General features: G+C 48.4%; 2 long non-coding RNA genes across 2 annotated transcripts in view; both read right to left on the bottom strand.

Moving 5' to 3' along the window:
- Nucleotides 1-14,654: 14,654 nt before the first annotated feature.
- LOC311587932 overlaps nucleotides 14,655-23,176 on the bottom strand; it is a 32,565-nt gene continuing 24,043 nt past the window's right edge. Inside the window, exon 3 of the long non-coding RNA XR_014776020.1 lies at nucleotides 14,655-14,806. This is a non-coding gene — a long non-coding RNA (uncharacterized lncRNA). The remainder of the gene's footprint in view (nucleotides 14,807-23,176) is intronic.
- LOC311587925 lies at nucleotides 16,642-21,972 on the bottom strand. The gene is made up of 4 exons (XR_014776014.1): nucleotides 21,624-21,972; nucleotides 21,123-21,295; nucleotides 20,363-20,600; nucleotides 16,642-17,258 (listed from the first exon to the last, which is right to left on the bottom strand). It is a non-coding gene; the product is annotated as an uncharacterized lncRNA (long non-coding RNA).

Genomic DNA, 23,176 nt, shown 5'->3' on the forward strand with positions numbered 1-23,176 from the left:
CTACAGAGTCAACAAACCTAGGCCCATGGGGCTCACAGTGACTGAACCAGCAACCCAAAGCATGCGAGGGCTGGACCTAGACCTCCTACATATATGTAGTAGAGGTGCATGCTTGTTCTTCCTGGGTGTCCCCTAACAAGTGAAGTGAGGGCTGTCTCTGACTCTGTAGCCTGCCTTTGGATCCCTTCCCCCTAAATGGGCTTCCATGTCTGGCCTCAGTGGGGGAGGATACACTTAGTTCTGCTGTGACATGATGCACCAGGGTGGCTTGGTACCCATGGGGGACCCCCTTTCTCTGAGAAGAATGGGAAAGGGAGTGGGGTAGGTGGTGTGAGGGAGGGAATGGGCAGAGAGATGGGAGGGGCCTGTGATCAGGCTGTAAAATGAGTAAATAAAAAATGGATAATTCTTAACTCAGCATTAACTGAAGCCCAGGAGGTTGGGCGCACCTGAGAGGGATTTTCCTTGGTTGAACTATTTGAAGTGGAGACTCACCCTAAATCTGGATCATTTGAGTCAGAAGATCCACCCTAATGAGCCACGCCTTCAGCTGGCAGCCTACATAGAGACACACAAGAAGGAATCTTGTGCTTTTCTGTCTGCTTGCCCTCCCTCTCACTGGCCAGTTCCTGGATTCTCAGCCCTCTCCTAGCTGGTGTTAGCAGCCACTCCTGGATTCCAGTGTGGACTGAAAACTGGTGGCTCTGTAGGACCTCCCTGGGATTCCAGCACCAGACTGGTGCTGCTGAGTCACCCAGTGTCTTAGTCATTGTCCTGTTGCTGTGAAGAGACTCTATGTGCACAGCAGTGCATAGAAGAGCAGAATTGAACTGAGGGCTGCTCACAGCTTCAGAGGGTGAGTGCATGATCATCATGGCAGGGAGCATGGCAGCAGGTATGCATGGCACTGGAGCAGGAGCTGAGAGCTTACATCTAGATCTGCAGGGGAAGGAGAGGCAGGGAGGGAGGGAGGGGCAGAGAGAAGGAGGGAGGAGAGAGAGACAGAGAGAGAGAGAGAGAGAGAGAGAGAGAGAGAGAGAGAGAGAGACAGAAAGAGAGAGAGAGACAGAAAGCACCTGGCCTGTACTTTTTGAAATGTCAATGCCCACCCCAGTGACAACATTCTGAACAAGGTCACTGTTACTAATCCTTCCTAACGCCTAACTGGGAACCAAATACTCAAACTCAAAATATATGAGCCCCCAATGGGCGCCTGCAGTCTCATGCATATAATCCTTCTCAGTATCCCTGAAGAATTGAGTTAATATATTGAAAATGAGCAAGAAAAAGAATTGAGCAATGATGGCAAAGGCCTTTAATCCCAACATGAGGGAGGCAGAGGCAGGTAGATCTCTGAGTTCAAGGCCAGCCTGGTCTGCAGAACAATCCAGGACAGCCAGGTCGACAAGGAGGAAACCCTGTCTCGAAAGCACAAAGACAAAAAGAAAACAAAAAAGCAGCCTGAATTGTCTACACAGCAAATCATCCTTCTCATGGCTGCAGGTGAAGGGGCCATACCCAGGTATTTTGTTTTATTCCTGACCTCTAAAAATGCCTCAGTGTTGATACACACACACACACACACACACACACACACACACACACACACACACACACACGTTGTTTACTTGTGTTTCAGGAGGTTGCCATGTCCAGATGAAGACATCAGCAGGACTCTGGGTGGCATGAGAGTCACCTACTCCAGCTTGTATCGTTCTAAGTTGTGTTTTCCTGTATAGATGAGAGAGCAATTCTATTTGTTCCTTCAATCTCTTTGTAAAACTGTGTATTGTAGCTCTTCAAAAATTACCCTTCCATCCCATTTTACACCCATCAGATATCTAGGAGAAGAAACTCAAGAGGCAGCACATGCTGACAAAGATTAGGAGGAAGGGAAAGGCTCCTCCATTGCTGGTGGAAGTGCAAACTTGTACAACCACCTTGGAAATCTTTCTGGCGCTTTCTCAGAAAATTGGGAATAGCTTTATCTCAAGACCCAGCTATAGCACTCTTGGGAATATTCCTAAAAGATGCTCCCCCATACAACAAGGACATTTATTCAACTGTTCATAGCAGCTTCAGAAACTGGAACAACCGACATGGCCCTCATCCAGAGAATTAATATAGACAATATAGTACTTTTTCACAATGGGATACTACTTAGCTATTAAAATCAAGGACGTCGCTGGGCATGGTGGTATATGCCTTTCATCCCAACACTTGTGAGGCAGAGGCAGGTGGATCGCTGTGAGTTAGAGGCCAGCCAGGTCTACAAAGTGAGTCCAGGACAGCGAAGGCTAACATAGCCTGTCTCGAAAAACCAAACGAAACAAACACACAAAGAAACAAACACCAAGGAAATCAAGCAATTTGCAGGCAAATGGATGGAACTAGAAAATATCATCCTGAGGTTGGTAACTCAGACACAGAAACACACACAGGGTGTGTACTCACTTTAGCCATATATGTAGTACAGGAAAACCATACTACAATTCACAGACCCAAAGAAGCTAAGAAGACCCAAGGAGGCGGCTTGAATCTCACTGAGAAAGGGAATAGGATAGACAGTGGAAGTGGATGAAGAGAGGAAACAGCATGGCAGCTAAATGTATATCCCTGTAGAAGGAATCAGAGGACGAGCCATTCGATGGAACCCCAGAAACTGACACAGGCCATGGACCTCCTAAAACAGGCCTATCCCTGTAAACTAGCCTTGGCAACTCCTGCTTCTGCTTGTGCGTGAGTGAGAGGGACTAGCCCAGGCAGTGTATTATTGTAATTTATTTTTATCTTTAAAAAAAGATGTGTTTATCATTGTGTATGGTGTTCTGCCTGCAAGTACAGCCGAGGGCCAGAAGAGGGCACCAGCTCTTATTATAGAGGTTCCTGTGAATTGAGTTCAGGACCTCTGGAGGAGCAGTCAGTGCTCTCAACCTCCAAGCTATCTCTCCAGCCCCCATGTTATTTTTATCTTATGTGTGTGAGTTGTCATGTCAAAGGGAAACTGTATTCCCTTGCATTCCAGAAAGGACAAATGGCTCCCTGCAGTGCCTATTAACACAGCAAAGTGCATGTTGGCCTTCAGGGTCCTTCAGTATCACAAGTACCTGCTACACATTTCAAAGTCCATGCATCCCATAGCTTTTCTCACCTCCTCCCCAACGTAAAGTCCTTCCAGCTGATGGGCTTCCTTCACCTCCACTAGTGATTCTCATAATCCTGCTATTTTGGCTACTCTGTATCTCTCTCTCTCTCTCTCTCTCTCTCTCTCTCTCTCTCTCTCTCTCTCTGCGTGTGTGTGTGTGTGTGTGTGTGTGTGTGTGTGTGTGTGTATGGGTGTGTGTTCTGTTCCTATTTCTATCCCAGACAGGTCAGTCTGTTGGCCACATTCAGTCTACTACTTCCTCTCTTTGGTCTGATCTCTCTCAGATGCCTCTGGATGTTCTCTCTCTCTGGGTCAGTAAACACTTTTCCCTTAACTGTATCATGTACTGGTCTGCATGTATGTATGCTGTACACCATGTGCATGCCTGGTACCTGTGAAGGGCAGAGGAGAGTGCTAGACTCTGTGAGGCTAGAGTACAGATGGTTGGGAGCCATCATGTGGATTCTGGGACTTGCACCTGGGTTCTGTGCAAAAGCAGCAAGTGCACTTGACTGCAGAGCCATCTCTCCAGTCCCATTGCACTGGATGTTTCAGTACAAGGTTTGGGGCCTCCCAGCACCCTGTGACTTGCTAGTTTCAAATAGTAAAGATTCTTTTCAGGCCAGTTGTGTTGGCACACACCTTTATTTTGTTTTATTTGTTTTTACTTTTTGCAATATTACCATTTGGTTTTTTCTTTCCTTTTTGAAGTAATTTGCTCAGATTACATCCCAATTGTTATCCCTCACTTGTATCTTCCCATTTCCCCCTCTCCCTTTTTCTTCTTATTCAGGTCCCCTAGACATGTGACAGAAGGAAACCTCCTCCCCCACCATGTGGTGTCAGCCTATCAGGTCTCATCAGGATAGCCTAATTCCACTTCCTCTGCTTGCCACCAGGCCTCCCCACCAAGGGGAAGTAGTCAACTAGGGGCACCAGAGTTCATGTCAGAGGCAGTTCCTGCTCTCCCCACAACCATGGAGAATGAGCTGTTCATTGGGTAGATAGGAATAGAGGGTCTAGGTTCACTGTGTGCATTGTCCTTGGTTGGCACAGGAGTTTGTGCAGCCCCCATGGGTCTATATCTACAGCCTTGATGGTCTTCTTGTGGGGTTCCTGGACCCTCTGGGTCCTTCTGTCTCCCCATTCTTCCAAAGCTATCTCAATTGGAGTCTAATAATCCCAGCACTCAGGAGGCAGAGGTAGGCTGATCGCTGTGAGTTCGAGGCCATCCTTGTCGACAAAGAGAGTTCCAGGACAGCCAAGGCTACTACACAGAGTAACCCTGTCATGAAAACCAAAACAAACAAACAAACAAACAAAAAACCAACAACAACTTTTCAAATTTAATAGAAAAGAAGCATTAAGACAGATATCAGAAGAAATGTCCAGTAGTCACCCTTGCCGTGAAAGAAGTTGACACATGACAGACACCCAACCTTTCAAGGAAGGAATCTCTGGGCTTGAGAGGTGGCTTAGAGGTTAAGAGCAGTAACAGCTCTTCAGGTGGTCCTCAGTTCAACTCCTGGCAACCACATGGTGGTTCACAACATCTATAAGGAGATCTGATGCCCTCTTCTGGCGGGTAGATGTACATTCACATAGACGAGCATATAATAAATAAATAAATAAATAAATAAATAGATTTCTTTTAAAAGAGAGGAATCTCTGAGCTCAGCAGTTTAGTGATGATTAAATATATGAGATCAAGTTATAAGTAGAGTTGCTGTGTTCTTGATTGACAGGCAGCTGATCTTATTGTATTGCCCTGCATCAGGGTTATCACGCAAGAGTTTAGCTGCTTAGTGAAGTGACAACACAAGTCATAAGTAGATGACTCTGGTTGCCTTGATCCAGGGATGGTGGAAGGTGGGGAGGAGTGTGGCTAACACCTCTGTAGCTGCAGACCCAGCACTTACCGAGGAATTTCCATGTGTTCAGCATCTGGCTGCTCCCATAGTAAACCGTCCTTTTGGGTTTTATGGAGGCTTTATCACATTGGTGTCATTCACTAAATCATTGTTTGCTAAAGATCCACTTGTCTTTAGCCTTTTGCCTCCTCCCCTGGGATTCGCTGAAAGTCCTGACTCTGATTTACCTTGAGCAGCACCATCCTGGAGGTACATGGGGCTGCCAGCACACCAGAAGACACATCTCTACAGATTCTAAGAAATGGAGCAGTAATGAGAGCAGAGAAATATTTGGTAATTTCAGAAAGCAGTATGAATCTGCAGAAGGAAACAGGGGCAGCCTTGAGAAGGTCAAATACTGGAAACAATGAGAAGATGCACTGACTTCTCAACTTTCTCACAGTCTAGCAAAATTCAGGAGGGGGATGCTCCCTCCACCCCTTTTATTAATCCATTGTCCCAGTTTAGATGGATGAGTCCTAGATTCCAGGCGGTTTGTTAGAGGCGCAAAGTGCTGAGTGGAGCTTATAACTGTAGGGGACAGAAGTCAGGCTGAGACAGAGAAAGGTTTCCCCCACATGGGAAGAGATTCTGAGGGAGGAATGGACTCTCCATATTCAAATCCTGGAGCTTTTGTCAGGCCACCACAGAGCCCAAGACAACAGGGGTGATGTCAGTGTGGCTGGAGACTCAGGGACAGGCATAGCAGCAGGTGACATCACCACCCGGGAGACCCAGTGAGGTCAGACTCTAGGGAGGCCTCTTCATAGTCCCCAGCCATGGTGGAGCCGCAAACCCAGCAAGAAGGCGCAGAGTTCCCTTCAGGTTCAGCTTGTGTTCTTCCCAGTGCCTCCTGCCTGCACAGCCCCTTCCCAGTGTGTGAGGAGAGCCTGAAGAAAGGGGGTTGATGAAGCAGGAAGTCTAGACCTTGGGGAAAGACACATGTCCCTGTTTATTTGCATCTCCTAAAGGAGCACCTCTGCCTAGAGGCTGTATGTGACTAAGTGACTGACTCTGGAGACCTGACTTGGGCCAACTGAGTTTACCAGCAACGCCCACTCCCAAGCCCCTCTTGCCCCTCCTACTCGCTCTCCTCCGTCCCCTACCCACACAGCTAACTTCAGGAAAGCAACTTGGGGAAGAAAAGATGGATCTGGCTTCTGCTTCCAGATCATTGTTTGTCATAGAAGGAAGCCAGGGTAGGAAAGCAAACCAACAAGGCAGGAACCTGGACCAGGGGCTGATGTAGAGGCCATGAAGAGTGTAGCTTACCAGCTTGCTCCTGACAGCTCGCTCAACCTGCTTTCTTACAGCACCCAGACCAGTAGCCCAGGGGTGGCATCAACCACAGTGGGCTTGGCCATCTCACACCAATCAGAAGAAAATGCCCTACAGGTTTGTCTACAGCCCAGTCTTATGGAAGCATATTAGGTTCGTGCCTCTCAGAGGACTTTAGCTTGCCTCAAGATGACATAAAAGTAGCCTGCACACCCAGTTTTTGTCATAGGTCCTTTAAAGGCCTCTTGATGACTGAATTGACTTTACCTTATTTCCTGAATCCCCTCTGCGGTGCTTTGAACAGTTATGGGCTCCATGGAACTCATTCATTTGAATGCTGGGCCCAGAGGGAGTGGCACTATTTGGAGGTGTGGCCTTATTGGAGTAGGTGTGGTCTTGTTGGAGGAAGTGCATCACAGTGGGGGTGGGCTTTGAGGTCTCAGAAGCTCAAATCAGTCTTCTGCTGCGTGTGGATCAAGATGTGGAACCTTCAGCTCCTTCTCCAGCACCGTGTCTTCCCGCAGGCTGGCATGTTTTCTGCCATAACAGTAATGAAACCACAACCCGAAACTATAAGCGAGCCCCAATTAAATATTTTCCTTAATAAGAGTTGCTGTGGTCATGGTGTCTCCTCAGAGCAACAGAACACTGACTAAGACATCCTCCTACTCTACTGTAGCTCTGGCTTTGCTCTCTTTCTCCTGGCTTCCTACAGCCTCCCTGTTTAAATGCCAGCCTATCAAATTATAACAACCGCCTCTCTAAACTTCTTCCTCTGTGGTCCGTAAGTTTCATAATTGGTAATTTTTTTTTGATCTAGGGTTTCTGTTCACCCCTGGCTGTCTTGGAATTCCTCAGTAGACCAGGCTGGCATCGACTCTCAGAGAGCCAGCCTCTGCCTCCCTAGTGCTCAGATTAAAAGCTACCACTGCCTGGTTGTCAAGAAACAAGACAGGAATCTAGTAGAATCGACCCCAGGATCTGTGCTCTCAGCTCCTCTGCAGGAAAGGACAGAGCAGACCTAAGGGGTGAGACAAGAAAAATGTCACGCAGGAGCTTCTGGGTTACCCAAGAGGCTGAGCCAAGAGGGAAAATGGGATCATAGGAAAAGACCCGCGGACGGGGTGACTCTGGAGATGGAGGATAGAAGGAACAGCAGCAAAGCAGCGTCAAGAGTAAAGGCTGAGGCTGCCCAGGTGGCTCAGCAGTTAAGAACATCCTCTGCTCTTGCAGAGGACCCCAGTAGGTCCCTACAGCCACATGGGATGGCTCACAGCTGGCTGTGACGTCTTTCCAGGGAAAGAAGACTGGAAGCCTGCCTTTGGATGCACTCTTAAGGTCATCTTGGCACTCGTGGGAGTGAATTCTTTTTCTCTTTTCACTGGGTATTGATCAGTGATTTGGTCTGCTAAATGCACTATACCACTAAGTTATGACTTTCACTCATTATTTCTAATTCTTAAAGCTACCCAAGCTATTGGTGCAGGTGTTTGAGAATGATGACACTTTTCTCAACTCAGATGTGAAAGACTTAGGAAGCTCTACATTCGGTGGTCATTGCTTGGGGTCTCAAATCAACCTGGGAGGAATGGCTACCTGAGGTGTCTATTCACCAGCAGGGAGGAGGCTGGTCTCCAGTCTTTCTCAGCCTGGCAAGTGCTTATTACAGAGCCCTGGCTCCTCTCAGCCCTGTTCACCCCCACCCTACCCCACCCCACACTCCAAACCTCTCCAACCTGTGAGTTTGCTCCCCTTTCCCCACTCTCTGATGCCTACATAGTGCAGCCCTGTGGCCTATGTGCTCTCTTGGTCCTCGGCGCCTTTCTTTGTCCCTTTGCTGTCTCTCCTTTTCCCTCTCTCTTCTCTTCCTCTCTAGGTCTCTCATCTCCTTCTCTCATGGCCCGGTTCAGTGTGCTGGCCGTGTTCAGTCTGGACTCTTGCAGATCTCTGGCTGTTCTCTCCCTCAGATCTACAATGAAAACCTCCTCCTTCACCAACCCTAGGAGCAGTGAGGTCAGTTTCATTCAGTCACTAGAAGTGAGCCTGAGACAGGGACTCCTGACCTCATTGATCCGTGAGGATGAAGATTAAAGATGTCACCTGGAGTTAGGCAAAGTGAGTGCAAAGCCTTTGTTTGGTTGTTTGTTCATTTGTTTTGTTTTGTTATTTTTCCAAGATGACTTCTCTTTGTAGCTTTGGCTGTTCTGGAACTTGCTCTGTAGACCAGGGTTACCTTGAACTCATAGACATCCTCCTGCCTCTGCCTCTAATGTGTTGGGATTAAAGGTGTGCACTGCTGCCTCAGCAGCCACCACCATTTCCTTGCTGGATTTTAATCCTATTTGGCATAAGTGTATACTGCAGCATTGTCCTACCCAAACTGGCTAGTGGGTGGCCATGATGACAGTAAGCAAAGTCTACTAGATGCCATAACAGTTTTTGGGGGACAGAATTAATGTGCAGATCCATAGGGAGACAGAAGAGAGAATGAGTGACCTGACAGTTTTGTGTTCCTGTGGGTAGATGTTTATAGCAGTTTTTGAGTGTTGGGAGTATTTGAGTGTTGGTTAGTAAGGTAAAACGTCTGCTCATGAACACACTGAGTACCCAGCAGGAGCAACCTGGGCAAGGCAAAAGGGTCAGTGCAGTGTTTTGTTTGTTTGTTTGTTTTATTGAACCTGACTGAAACTGGGGTCATTTGGAAAGAGGGAACCTTAATTTAGGAATAGCCTTCATCAGACTGCTTGTAGAGAGCCCCCTCTCCCTCCCACTCTCTCTGGCTTTTTGAGACAGGGGTTCTCTGTGTAGTCTTGGCTTTTCTGGATTCACTTTGTAGACCAGGCTGGCCTAGAACTCACAGAGATCCACCTGCCTCTGGCTCCTGGAGTGCTGGGATTGCACCTCTGCTTCCGTTTCTTAATGACTGGTGTGGTCTCACAACCACCTGCAACTCCAGCTGTACGGGCTTGACAGTCTCTTCCAGCCTCTGCAGACACCTCCACACATGGGGCACATATACATACATACACTTACACATACAAAGGCACACACACACACAGGCACACCTACACATATAAATGAAATACGTCTTTAAAATGAAGGAACTTATAAAAGGCAAATTAATTGTTTGAAATTTCCAGGTGTGTCTGACATTGCTGCCTGTTGGATCAGTGGAAACTTTAAATTGAAATACAAGTTCCCTCCAACTTACATTTTCATTCGCCACACTAATAAATGTCAGAGCAGGAGAGGGGGGAGAAGTGCTGGGAAATGCTGCCTACCCGACATGACAGGGCCATGGAACTGAACTCCCTGAAGCTGTACTAACCCACACACGATCAAGCCAACAGTATATAGAGGTCGACATTGCAATAGGCAGCATGAAGTGGGCACTGTAGGTTATCCACAAAAGGGAAAAGGAGAGGATGGGAAGGGTGGAAGGGGACAGGCTGGAAATGCCTGGGGGGCAACGAGGTAGTTGGGAGTGCATGTTATCAAGACACACGGCTTATATGTATGAACTTGTCAGAGAATAAACAAATGCTAGTGTAATTAAGAAAGACAATGTAGTGGCACATATTTGGCAGAAGCAGGGAGTTCATTCAGAGTTTGTGTCAGCTTGGGCTATAGAGTCAGATATTTATTTTATAATTTCTACAAATATGTAAAACATCATTTGTCTACGTATCTATGACTGTACCTATCACCTATCTCTTTATGTATTTAGCCACATGGAGCTCAGGCTGGCCTTTGACTTCATACAGAGTGGAGGGTGTCTTTGAACTCCTAATCCTCCTCCCCTGCCTCCTGAATCCTGGGCTTAAGGCTTGTGGCAGCATCCACAGTGTGGTGGTGTGGAGGAGAATGGGCCCCAGAGCCTCATCTATATGAGTGCTTAGTCCTCAGGGAGTGAGTTGCACTGGGATGGCCCTGGAGTCTTCAAAAAGTCTATTCTAAGCCCAGAGTCTGTTTTCAAGGATGTAGAATTCAGCTACTTCTTCAGTAACATGACTGTATGCATACAGCCATGCTCCCCACCCTAATGATGGGCTACACCTCTTAAACTATAGGCAAGGACCAATTAAATGTTTTTTTTTCTTTTTTAGAAGGCTTGCTGTGATCAAGAGGTGTCCACAGCAATAGAACTTTGAGTAAGACACCCAGTTTCTGTGGTGACGGGAACTGAGTCCATGTGTTTATGCATCCTGGGTAGGTAAGACTCTACCAAATTAAGTACCTTCTAGTCCTGTCTTTATTTTAAACATTTTAAGTGAATCCTCCTTCGTCTCTTTCTCTCTTTCTTTCTCTCTCACTTGTACTACAAAAGATTGAACTCAGGACTTCATGCTTATTAGGCAGTGTCCTACATCTGAGATAAATCCTAGCAACAATTAATTTGTTTAAGTTTGGTGTGGTGGCACAGGCCACCAGCACTGAGAGCAGACGCACGTGGATCTCTGTGAGTTCATATCCAGTCTGGGCTACATAGGGAGTATTGTGACATTGAAATCTACAGAGTAAAACCATGTCTCAAAAAGAAAAAGAAAGAAGGAGGAGGAGGAGGAAGAGGAGGAGGAGGAGGAGGTAGCCCCTGGGTGTGTCTGTGGGACATTCCCTGTTAGGTGAATAGAGGGGAGACCCTGGGACTGCATAAGGAGGAAGGAGCTGGGCACAGGCAGTCATCACTCTTGCCTGCTGGCTGCCCCCATGGCTGTAGGCACACTGTGAGCCCAGCCCCTGCTCTGTGACTCCCTGCCATGGCAGACTGGAGCTCTGAGCCAAAACAAACCCTTTTCACTTATTTTTTTTCAGGTGTTTTAGCAATAGGAAAAGTAAGACACTGTGTGAAAATTCTGTGCTTCTCAAAAACTTAACTAATTTGATCTCTCCCCTAAATTGTGCGCTCTTTCTCTCCTCCTCCTCCTCCTCCTCTCTCTCTCTTTCTCTCTCTCTCTCTCACACACACACAGAGGAGAGGAGAGGAGAGGAGAGAGAGAGAGAGAGAGAGAGAGAGAGAGAGAGAGAGAGAGAGAGAGAGAGAGAGAGAAGAAATAGAAATTTAAGGAAACACAAAAGAGAGAGCTGCTGACAGGCATTTTGTAAAGTGGCTGACCCCCTGCGTGCAGGATTTTTACTTTGGCGAAATAAAAACACGCTTGCTGATTGCATGTGTGAGTGCTGGTCTTCTGGTGGTGACTTTCAGACCGTAACAGCTTCACCTTCAAACCACCACAAACACAATGACTTGGCTATCTGCCTTGTATAGGAACAACGGAAGGAAGTTCTGATGCCCAGAGAACCTCGCATCCCACTGTCTTCCAGCAGTGAAAAGAGTGGATAGAGGTGCATTAACCTCTGTCCCACAGCACTGCCCAGCGGGTGCTGTCTGACCAGGCTCTTTCCTGGATCTTCACACCATGCTCCTGGCCCTTCAGAGGCCCTTCTCTTCAAAGTTGGCGGCCTCACCGGTCTGGCTCTTTCCTGCCCCGTGGTGGGCTGTGCCCAGGGCTGGGGTCGGTCAGTGTGGACACACAAATGGGCTGTGGTGGACATGCAGTAGAGAACTGAGCATCTCTGCATTGCCCTGTTAGAAGACCGAAGGGTGCTGTGAGCACCTGGGACCCACACGGGACTTCAGGTCCAAGTCCATTTTACGACACCACTCCAAGATTGTGTTTTTGACTTAGTTCTTGCTGTTGACATCCCTGGAGCTATACTATGGTTTTCTTAGAAGAATGAGAGAGAAATCTGGAATGATTTGATACTGTCCCTGAACCACCCACAGTGCGCCCCTTGATGCCCCTGTGCTGTGCCTTGCGCCACAGGCTGCATCTGATGTCAGCTCCTTGCTTCTGGGGACCCAGACAGAACCGGGAATCCAGCAGGACTCCCCTAGAGCCTGTGCTGCCAATTGGCTCCTGCGCAGGGGAGATTACTCGAGCTGAGGCAAGATGGCCTGTGAGGCAGCCATGGTTCACCCTGAGCCCAGCCAACAGCCAGGCAACCTGGCTCAAGGGAGCTTGAGACACCTAGAAAGATGCTGAGCCTGCGCAGCGTCTAAGTTCAAAAGCATCCCATTTGTCCTTGATCTACTAGGCTTTCTCTACAGCACCCCGTGCTGCCAATTATTTTTTCTTTTTCTTTCTTTCTTTTCTTTTTTTTTTTCCTTTTTCTTTTTACTACTTTTGTGCCATGACTTCCTGGAGATTTCTTCTCCAGTAGAGAAGACTTGCAGTAGAGTCCCCTCCTCTACAATGACACAGTGAGACAAAGTAACAAATATATACAGACCCTGGAAAGTTTGAGAAAAGTGGATTAAGGTGGGCACCTATAATGCCATTGCTTGGGGAAGTGGAGGCAGGAAATTCAGAAATTCAAGGTCATCCTCTGTTACAACAAGAGTGCAAGTCAGTGCATGTCCCATGAGGCTGTATCTCAAAGGAAAGAGGAGGTGGAGGGAGATTAGGAGGAGAAGAGGGTTATGTAGATATAAAAAGCCATTGTATTAAAGCCAAGAGGACCTGCATTCTCCTCAGGTGGCTGTATCCCTAATAGTTACACAGTCAGGGTGTTGGAGTGCGAATGTCCAGTCTGTGTGCTTTTGAGGACCAGCAGGTCTCTTCAGGGACCCAGTAGCCATCTTCTCACTGGTGAATCAACCAGCACCAGCAGCCCTGCCACTCGCTCCCTTGCTCCATGGTCTCTGAGCTGAAGCTGTCCTTATGGGATAAGATCTTGTATGCTTCTGAGATCTGGCTGGTCTCTTCAGGGGAGGCTGACGGAGCCATGCATCCGAGTCTGCAACCATTTCCTTAGATAGGGTGGCCAGAGGTTGGGACCCAGCATCCATGAACCCGGGAGCTTTCCCTGGGCTGCAGGAATAGCCAAGTGGCCAGAGGCTGGCACTGCTTGTTCTTAATCACTGCAATCACTTTGGGCCTGCTTCTCAGAAGCCAAGTGCACTGGGTACGGCCATCTTGGATCTCCCCGGTGGTGAGTTTGTAATCCCAGGCCACCTGTCCTCTGGTAGTGCAGTTGTCTCAAGATTAACCTTTTCTCTCAAAATGGGCTGCTTTCTTTAACCCTGTCACCATGCATGGCCTCCCGCCTCCTCTTGGCCACACTCCTTGCTCTCCCATCCGACCCAGGAGATTGAAACCACAAGTGTGTGGTGCTATGTGGATCTGAGATCTGCCTTCTACACAGGTTTAAATATTTCATTCTGCTGGAAGCTCCTGCTCTCTCGCCCAGTCTTCGGGTCTGAGCTTTGTATTTCTCCCTTTTTTTTGATGCTTTTCGCTTTATCCAAGTGATTCCATTTCTAACCCCAACCTCTCCAGTTGCATAACAAAATTCTATAAGCCTTTCAGAAAGGAGAGAATAGAGTCTCCTTTTGGCTTAACCTCTTCATTTATATTTGGTTCTCAGATGCCCTTCCTATCCACTTAAATTTTTACAACCTGCTCAACCATTACCCCAAAATTTTTGAAACAGAATATAGGAAAAAGAAGAGGAGAAAATAGAAAATCCTCTCTAGGAGCAAAGTAAGAAGGAACCCAGTATCAGGAGCCACAATAAATGGTTTTGCTGATGTCTTGAAGCAGAATATTCATTGCTTATTCCCTTGTGGCAATATAAACAAAGCTTTCCATTTTGCCTAGCTGCACTATGTAACTGGGCATCTGAGCTACTTTACTGGATTCTTATATCCACTATCTTTCTCCACCACAATTCCTTCCATCTCCACAAACACTAGCCAGTCAAGAAAGGTTAGAGATGGGGGTGGGGCATAGATCACTGTGGACTCCTTCCTGCTGATTAGGGGCACCGAGTTCCTTGGGGAAAGTCCAATCTCTATCATTACAATATCTCCAATCAGCAATGTAGCAGTCTAGCAATCCATCCAGCAGCAACAGCAGGGACCAGCAGCTGCAGGGGAAGCAGCAGCCACCAGTAGCCCTCTTAGGGCTCCCCCGTTTTTCCCTCTCACGTACCTAGAACTCTAAAGGCAAGCTATCTACAGATGCCAACAATTATGCCCCTCCTACAGCATGAGATTGTAGCTAGTGGTTGTGGAGAATCTGAGGCAGCCCCATTTCTCATAGAAGGGATTAAAACAAAAACATATTCATATAACTGGATCTTTACAGAACCCAAAATTCTCACTAAAATAGCACACCTATGATCCCAGTCACTGAGGAAACTGAGGCAGACTGCCTCAGCTTTCAGGCTGGCACAGGCTACACAGTAGCAGACCAGCTAATGCAGAGATGCACGTAAAAGAACCTGTCTGAAAACTAAAAACGCCAATTTACCAATGTTATTTTATTTCCAACATAAAAGACATATTGCAAACATTTGGGCATTGGGGGCACGGGGTTATTGGTTACTGTCAGGAGAACTCATCCGTATGTCCTGTTCTCTTTTGTCCAGGACCATCTGCCTCGGCTTCTGACAGGTGATGGGTCCCATGCTGCAGAGAGGTAAGACATCCAGGTGACTCAGTGCTAACAATCTGGGATCACCTTGTCAGACCACAAACTAAATCTAGTGAGCATTAATAAGGTTGCCCAAAGCTTGGCATAGCAGGCTCTGTCAACAACCCAGCATCCTTAGCAGAGCACCCTAGTGTCCTTGGCAACACCTCATGTCACATTCTCCTACATCTTGACCACCATGATGCAGAAAGGAGGTCAGGCCTTCCAAAGGGCTCCCTGGAGCTTGAACTGACTTATGCATACTTATCACTATTTTTGCCTAATGTGTATACAGACACATGTACTTATGTGTTTACTTGTGTACTTGTGCATGTGTGATTTTGTATACATGCACATGTGTGTTCAAACTTACGCATGTGTGGTACATGTGTTCAGTCTCAAATGTCACTTCCCAGGCTCTCTACACCTTCTGTTTCAGGCAGAGACAGTCTCAAGACCATGGAGGTTGAGACACACCTATCTGACTAGGTGGTGGGGACATGTGCCTTCAATCAGGAGGCAGAAGATTGGCATCTTGGTGAGTTCTAGGACAGCATGGTCTATACAGTGAGTTCTAGGATAGTCAGGGTTAACTAGAGAAACTCTGTCTGAAAAAAACCAACAAAAACGTAAAAAAGGAGATGCACCTACCTCCATCTCCATGTGCTTGGTGACAGGCTTCATTCAGGCAGCGTGCCAGCTCTTTTCCTTGCAATCTGGAGAATTAACTCACCTATCACACGGGATGGCGGCACTGTTCAGACTGGCCGAGTCATCCTCCCAGCCCGCCTGTGTTTCTAAATCTTACCCAGGGTGTGGAGTTCACACTATGACTTGCAGCCCAGCCATCTCTCATTATGGAGAGCAGGGGCAGGGACAGCAGAGAGTATCAATGCATCTTCTTCCAGGGACATGCCGCTGGCAGCCGAGGTATGAAAGGAACTTTCTTCCTTCATATTGGTCTTAATGAGAAACAGGAAGGAAGGAAGGACAACAAATCCTATTAGATGGGGAAACAGAACAAGCTCCTCCCCAGCCCCTCTTGTTGTCATGAGTTGAAGCAGGGACTCCAGCAAAGCAGGTGTACTGACACAGTGCTGCCCTAGAAAGGCCCCAGGGAGAGGTACCACCTCAGGGTTTGTGAGAGGGTGCTGGGCCAGCAGCTTTACTGCCTTCCTTATTGGGCCAGGTGGGGGTCTCCATGCTCTGCAAACCTTCCTCCCCCCTCCCTCCCATAAGATCATCAGGGGGCAGTGTCTGCACAGCTCCCCACTGTCTCCTGCAGGGCCAGCAGGGAACACTTTCTGCACAGCTCCCCACTGCTTCCCACAAGGCCAGCAGGGAGCACTGTCTGCACAGCTCCCCACTGCATTCCACAGGCACAGCAGGGAACACTGTCTGCACAGCTCCCCACTGCCTTCCACACGCCCAGCAGGGAACACTGTCTGCACAGCTCCCCACTGTCTCCCACAGGGCCAGCAGGGAGCACTGTCTGCACAGCTCCCCACTGCATTCCACAGGCCCAGCAGGGAACACTGTCTGCACAGCTCCCCACTGCCTCCCACAGGACCAGCAGAGAGCACTGTCTGCACAGCTCCCCACTGCCTTCCACAGGCCCAGCAGAGAGCACTGTCTGTACAGCTCCCCACTGCCTCCCACAGGACAAGCAGGGGGTACCTACTGAGCATCTCACCTCTGAGCAGTGGGGAACAACTCAATGCTCAGGCCAATTCCAGACGTGAGCCCAGGAAAGCATTATTGCAAATCTGGATGTTCAGTTTTCTTCTCTCCGTCCTGTAAGACTTTGGTCCACAAAGAACATCTGGTTGTCATAGCCACTATGTTACTCATTTCTAAGATTTGGGTGGTGCTGGTGCTTGTTTTTCAATAGAGTGCTATGCATCTTAGACTGACCTTAAACTCTGTGCTGGAAGATGACCTCGACTGCCTGATCCTCTTGTCCCTGCCCCTAATTCCGGGATTCTGGGCATGCATCACCTCAGTTTGTGTTATGCTGGGCCAGAAAGAACCAGGGCCTCCGGTATGCTAGGTACACCACACCGAGCTATAGCACTAGGCCGGTTGCTCACTTGTTGTTTGAGAGTAGGGGTATCACACTGCCATCAAAGCTAGACTACAGCTCCCTATATAGCCCAGGCTGGCCTTGAACTTATGGCTAGTCTCCTGTCTAAGCCTCCAGAGTTCTGGGGTTCCAGGCATACAGCTTCACCCTAGCTGTAGCATCTAGTCCTAAGAAATATCCACAACCTCCCTAGAACTGGCTAAATGTGAGGGGATGTGATCGCCCAAGGGCTGAGGGGACTAGACCTTCAAACAGCAGAGGGGATGCTCAGTCTTCCTGGGTTTGTCAGGGCTTCTCAGTGGCTTCTGCCTTCTTTTCTCTCTGATGCTGCTACATAGAGGAATCCAATGAGGTCAACTTAAGGGCTGCTAGTCAGAACACAGAAAGGACATAGTCCTGAAAACTGGGCACACCGACCTGAGATTTCTTGATAGGACATGGCACTGGGACAGCCTCTTTCCCTTCTTCCCAAGAAGCTCACAGCTCACAATCTTCGGAAGGGGGAAGTCTGGCTAGACCTCATGTTTGTAGTGCTTCGTAATACTCCAAGTAGGAAAAAATAGGTAATCTAGAAAGGAAGTAAGAGGCCGGGCGGTGGTGGCACATGCCTTTAATCCCACTACTTGGGAGGCAGAGACAGGCAGATCTCTCTGAGTTTGAGGCCAGCCTGGTCTACAAAGAGAGTTCAGGACAGTCAAGGCTACACAGAGAACCCCTGTCTTGAAGAAACGACAACAACAACAAAATGAAGAAGAAGAAGAAGAAGGAAGGAAGGAAGAACATAAAAAAGAATGAAAACACAAGGCCAGTGGAGCAGAGCTGTAACTCCATAGAAGGAATATAGAAGCAGGAGGATCAAGAATTCGCGGTCTTCCTCAGCTCCATAGGAAGCCCCAGGCTAGCCTGAGCTACAGGAGTAGTCAGACTACTAGCTGGGACAGCTCTTGTCCAGTGTGCAGGAAGGCCTGGCTTGGTTCCCCAGGACCAAGAAACAAGGCTTGGTGGGTAAATCCTGTAACCCCTACATTTGATAGCTGAAGACAGAAGAGTTAAAAATTCAAGGTCATCCACAACTACATAGATGATTAAAAAAAAAAACAATCACAAAGGCTAGGAACACAGTTATATCTCTGAGGATCAGTTGGCTGAAGGCAGGAGGATCAGCAGCCCTTGGCAGCCTGGACTGTACACAGAATACTGGAGTAAAATCAATTGAAGGGGAAGAAAAGGCTATCTCATTGAAAGGAAATGATAGGTCACCTTGGGAACCAAGTTATGTGATTTGAAAAAAAAGAAAAAAGGGAAATGAGTATAAAGTATAGACATTAGTGAGAAGGAAAGGGCAAGGCCAGGTTAGAAAACTTTAAAAGGAATATGTGTATTTGTGCATGGTCCAGGCATGACCACAGAGGTGAGGTGCGGGTGTGTGTGTATGTGTGTGTGTGTGTGTGTGTGTGTGTATCATCACACTGAGCACACACCTAGGCCAGGAATATTCATCAAATGCTTTCTCACCATATTTTTTGAGACAGTGTATCTCAGTCACCTCAGGCCGCAAGCTTCCACATCTACCTCTCTTCACTAGCAGGCCTAAGAAGACAAGGATGCTGGCATGTCAGCTTTTCACAAGGTCCTTTCCTTGCACTCTTCCACTTTACCTACATCTCCCTCACCCCGGGGTCCAGATCTGATGCTTCCAAATATTTATAATTTGCATATTTTTCTACATTTCACTCAGCCTGGACTTATTCTTGCCTACACTGGCCTTGAGCTTTTCATGCTTGACAGGACAGAGTGGTTGAAATCTGGAATGTTTGCCATTGGAAATTAGAGAGAGGCAGATGAGGATCCTGCTCAAGAGCATCTTTGGCTACAAGGTGGAGTGCCTGAGATATGAGACCCTGACTGAAAGCCAAATGCTGACAGTGTTCCAGTGTTCCTAAGGGGAAACTGAGGGAGCAGGGTCCTCAGGAAGGAAAAGCCAGCCTGGTCTACATTGATGTCATTTCACCCCAAGTTATTGATTGAGACTGTGTGAAACTTAAAACCAGTAAACAAAACAATTCCCAGTAATACTGTTCTTCCTAAGGAAGGAGAAAGAACCAATGTCGGAAAGGAAAAGGGAAATGTGCACGTGACACCTTAGCAGCACTGTCAAGGAATAGAAGCCCACTTGGATCTCTTGTAGGTGGAATGTGTTCTTGTCGCTGGCATCTGTGAGTCTGTTATTCAGAGTGAGTTATTCAATGCATTATGTTTTAATTTTGTGTGTCTATTTCTACCACTTGTGATTTGTATTTTCTGTTTGCATTGTGGGTTTGTCACTTAAGGTCATCTTCAGTGTTAGGGGATTCCCTGTGGGTCCTGTTTAAGAAAGTGGAGCTTGCTGGCCAATGGTGGTGCAAGCCTTTAATGCTAGCACTCAGGAGGCAGAGGCAGGCTGGTCTCTGAGTTTAATGCCAGTCTGATCTACAGAGGGAGTTCCAGGACAGCCAACCCTACACAGAGAAACACTGTCTCAAAAACCCGAAAACAAAAAAAGAAAAAGAAAGAAAAGGATAAAGGAAGGAAGGAAAGAAGTGCTAAAGAGATGGCTCAGAGGCTAGGAGGACCGAGTGCTCTTCCTGAGGTGCTGAGTTCAATTCTCAGTAAACACATAGTGGCTACCACCATCTATAATGTGATGATGCCCTCCTCTGGCCTGCATGTGTACATGCAGGTAGGACAGTGTACACATAATAAATACATCTTTAAAAAAAGGAAAAGAAAAAGCAAAAAAGAAAGAAATGCTAGAGCAGCTGAGATATGCCAGGAAATTGCTTATGTACATGAAGAGACAGAAACAGAGACAGACTGACCAGGATGCTCCATATTCTGTGCACGGAGGGCAGGGAGCAGTCTAGTTGTTTTAGGGGATCGAGATGCCTGGCCAGCTCTCCTTCCAGGCTGAAGGAGTCGCCAAGATGTTCCCCTGGATTTTGGGTGAGAAGCTCAGCCTGGTCCAGTGGCTGAGGCCAGCAAAGAATCCTATGGAATGGACTTCCCATAGGTGTGCATGGTGGGGTGGGGAGCATGAGACCCTGGGGTGCAATCCTCACCCCAGAGTGTAGTAAGATACCCCTCTCTTCTCCGATTAGGCAAGTGAAATATCCATCCTGTGAGCTTCCCATCACTCAGAGAACAGACCAAATTAGAAACATGGTTGGGTTTTCACAGTAGGAACACTATCTGGACATGTTGAATCTAGAAAACCCCGTAGGACAACTATGCCAGGACCCTTGTTGCCCTGGGACACTTTGACAGATGCACCATCCATGTCAGTTACACAGACTTCTTTGTCACTCCCACAGTGACCAATGCCAGCACAGTGTAGGGAGAACGGCACAGAAGATAAATCTGGCCAATTGGACATAGGGATGGACAGGGAAGGCTTTCCACAGTCTCTCAAAGACTGTGCAGTGTTGCTTACCTGTGCAATCCTATGCAACCTGCCAAGTCTCAAGAAATTCAAGCAACTTTGTGCATTTGTCCAGCTGATTGCAGGCTCCAGGTAGAGCCCTGAAGCTGGTGTGAGGCAGGGCTCACAGCAGGGTCCTGCTCCGTCACAAGGGTCTCTAGTTCAACCCTGGTGACAGCATCACCCACAGCCTCATGCTGTGGCACGTGTTGGTGAGTGTGGGATGGAGTTTCCAGTGTGACTGGTGGTCCTGAAGGAGCAAGCACAGAGAGGCAGGATGTGAGGAACTAGAGGACAGACTTGATGGCAAGAGAGGGCACAAGTGCCCTTGATGTCACTCCACAGCTGTGAATTTCCCAAGCTTCCTTCTGAGTCGGGTCCGAGGACTCAATGAAACCTGCAATGGCTTAGGGGTGTGTGGGAGTCTCTGGCTAAAGGACAGCATGAGGCTGCCCTCTAAAGGAGTCCCATAGGGGCCCTGGTAGGCCTCATCCTCAACCTGGAAACCCATCTTGGGCAGGTGGGACAGGCTGACTAGGAACTACCTGCATGGGGAGAGAAGTCTCACCTGGTGGAAAAGATCATGTTTCCTGCCAAGAAACAGGGAGCAAAGGACAAGTCACTACCCTAGGGAAATCCCTGACGTTTACAAAGAGTCGGGGACAAGGCAAGGGGTAATGTTGCACATACAGCTTTAGGGTACCTCTGCACCCCATCCTCCTCTCTGCGCAAGACCCAGTGGAAAGCCAACTCCTGCTGCTGGGGATTTTACCTGCACAGATCTGCGCTGGGGTGGACAGCTCTCCCTGTGCATCCGGGATCCCTGAGCACACTGGCTCCTGCACATCTGGCCTGGCTTCCCCGCAGGGCGTTCCGAATCTCAGCCAGGCCGATCCCCAACCCATGGCTCACAAGCCATGGAGCTGGGGCTTGTCCTCTTCAGGACTTCAAAGCAGAAAGACATGGGTAGGAGACTCTTAGTGACTTTGAAACACACAGGACTTACTGCACTGGCCCTGCAGCACCCCACCGCCTCTCCAAGGAACCTTTGCTTCCTGTGGCCATGTCCCCGTCTCCTCCTCTCCCTGCTTTGGTCAGCATCTGTGCTGTCCACTTTCTGTTCAACAAGCCTGAGGTCACACTTGATGGGTTTCTATGGGATTGGTCTTTCTGAATAACCAATGATTTAGTGACAAGTGGGCACAGTCTTCCTGTGTCCCAGAGGCCAGGGGGGAAAAAGTATGGAGAACATGAAATGAATGAATGCACCCACCTGGTTCTGTGGGTGACTCCACGATCTTTTTCCTCTGGAGTCCTATTCTTAGAAGAGGCATGCCTTCTCTCCGTAGGGGGCAAACAGCAGCACAGCCGCCTGAGGCCATTCACGATTGTCTTCTTCACCCTTTTCCAGCGGCGACGCCGGGGCCTGGAGGAAGCTGCCTCGCTATCCTGAGGCTGGCCATGTGTGATGACCTCTTCCTCCGTTGTGGCCTCTTCATGGGTGATGATCTCATCTTGGATGGTGTTCCTTCTCTGGAGGATGTCCTTTTCCAGGCTGGCTATCCTTTCCTCTATCCAAGCCTCTACCTGCTTGAATGCCTCTTCCGCGGTCATAACACCTTTGGGAGTGATGGCCTGTTCCTCCATGGGAGCCTCTTCACAGGTGGTATATAATTCCTGTTCCTCCTTGGGGCTCTCTTCACAGGTGGTATATGATTCCTGTTCCTGCTTTGGGGCCTCCTCACAGGTGGTATATAATTCCTGTTCCTGTTTCGGGGCCTCCTCACAGGTGGTGTACAATTCCTGCTCCTGCTTCGGGGCCTCTTCACAGGTAAAGTATGATTCCCACTTGATATTATCTTCCTGTGTGAGGGTTTTTGACTCCATGCAGGTCATGTTCAGCCATTTGACCCCAGAGGAGGCAGGAGAGACTTTCGTACTGGCATCTTCTATCATGTCGCAGAGTTTCTCGCGGATACTGCAGGAGGGCATATAGTTCTCTGTGTGAGCTATAGACTCATTCTGGTCTGGTCTACCAGAGTTGGTTTTTAGACATAACAAGGCCTGGGAACTTGCGTTCAGGCTTCCACATAAGCCAATCATGGAGTGTGACAAATTCTCCTTTATTTGGGAATTAGTCACAGAGCAGCCCAGGTGGGATACATGGCGATGGTGGGTCCTCTTTGGCTGGCAGCACAGGGTGGCAGGTATGGTATGGCTTCTGCTACCCTGCCTGGAATAACTCTCCTCCTTTTTCTCCTTGGCCTTAGATGGGCCAGGCTCAGGCTCAGTAGCTCTCCTTAGGAAACCTGGGACGGTGTGAAGATCTCCCCCCTCATAGACAGTGCCTGGCTGCCTGGGTTTCACGGGGTTGGCCTGATGGTGGCAACAGTGTTCCCCAGGTGACTGGGGTTGCAGTATCGGGCAAGTTGCAATCACCTCAATGTGTTCTTGGTCTCCTCTAGACTGGATGCCTTCTTCAGGCTCATACAACGTATCTCTCAAAGGCCCGCCAGTCCTCGGGCTTGTGGTGCCCAGGAGACTGTGAGCCTCTCTGCCCCTGAGCATGAAGCACCCCATGATTTGGTCGATGGTGGGCCTCCTGGCGGGATCGACCACGAGCAGGTGGACAATGACATTGTAAATATTTCTTGAAACATGCCAAGGAACGGTGAACATGGCAGAGCTGACCTGCTCCCTCAAGATTTCGAAAGAGCTATCTTCAAAGGGAAAGCACCCAGCCACCATGAGGAAGAGCAGAACCCCTAAGCTCCAGATGTCTGGGGGGAATGGGTCATATTCCTCCACTCCAAAGAGTTCCGGAGC

Source organism: Acomys minous (genome assembly GCF_964271855.1).
Source record: "Acomys minous genome assembly, chromosome: 17".
Taxonomy (NCBI): Eukaryota; Metazoa; Chordata; class Mammalia; order Rodentia; family Muridae; genus Acomys; species Acomys minous.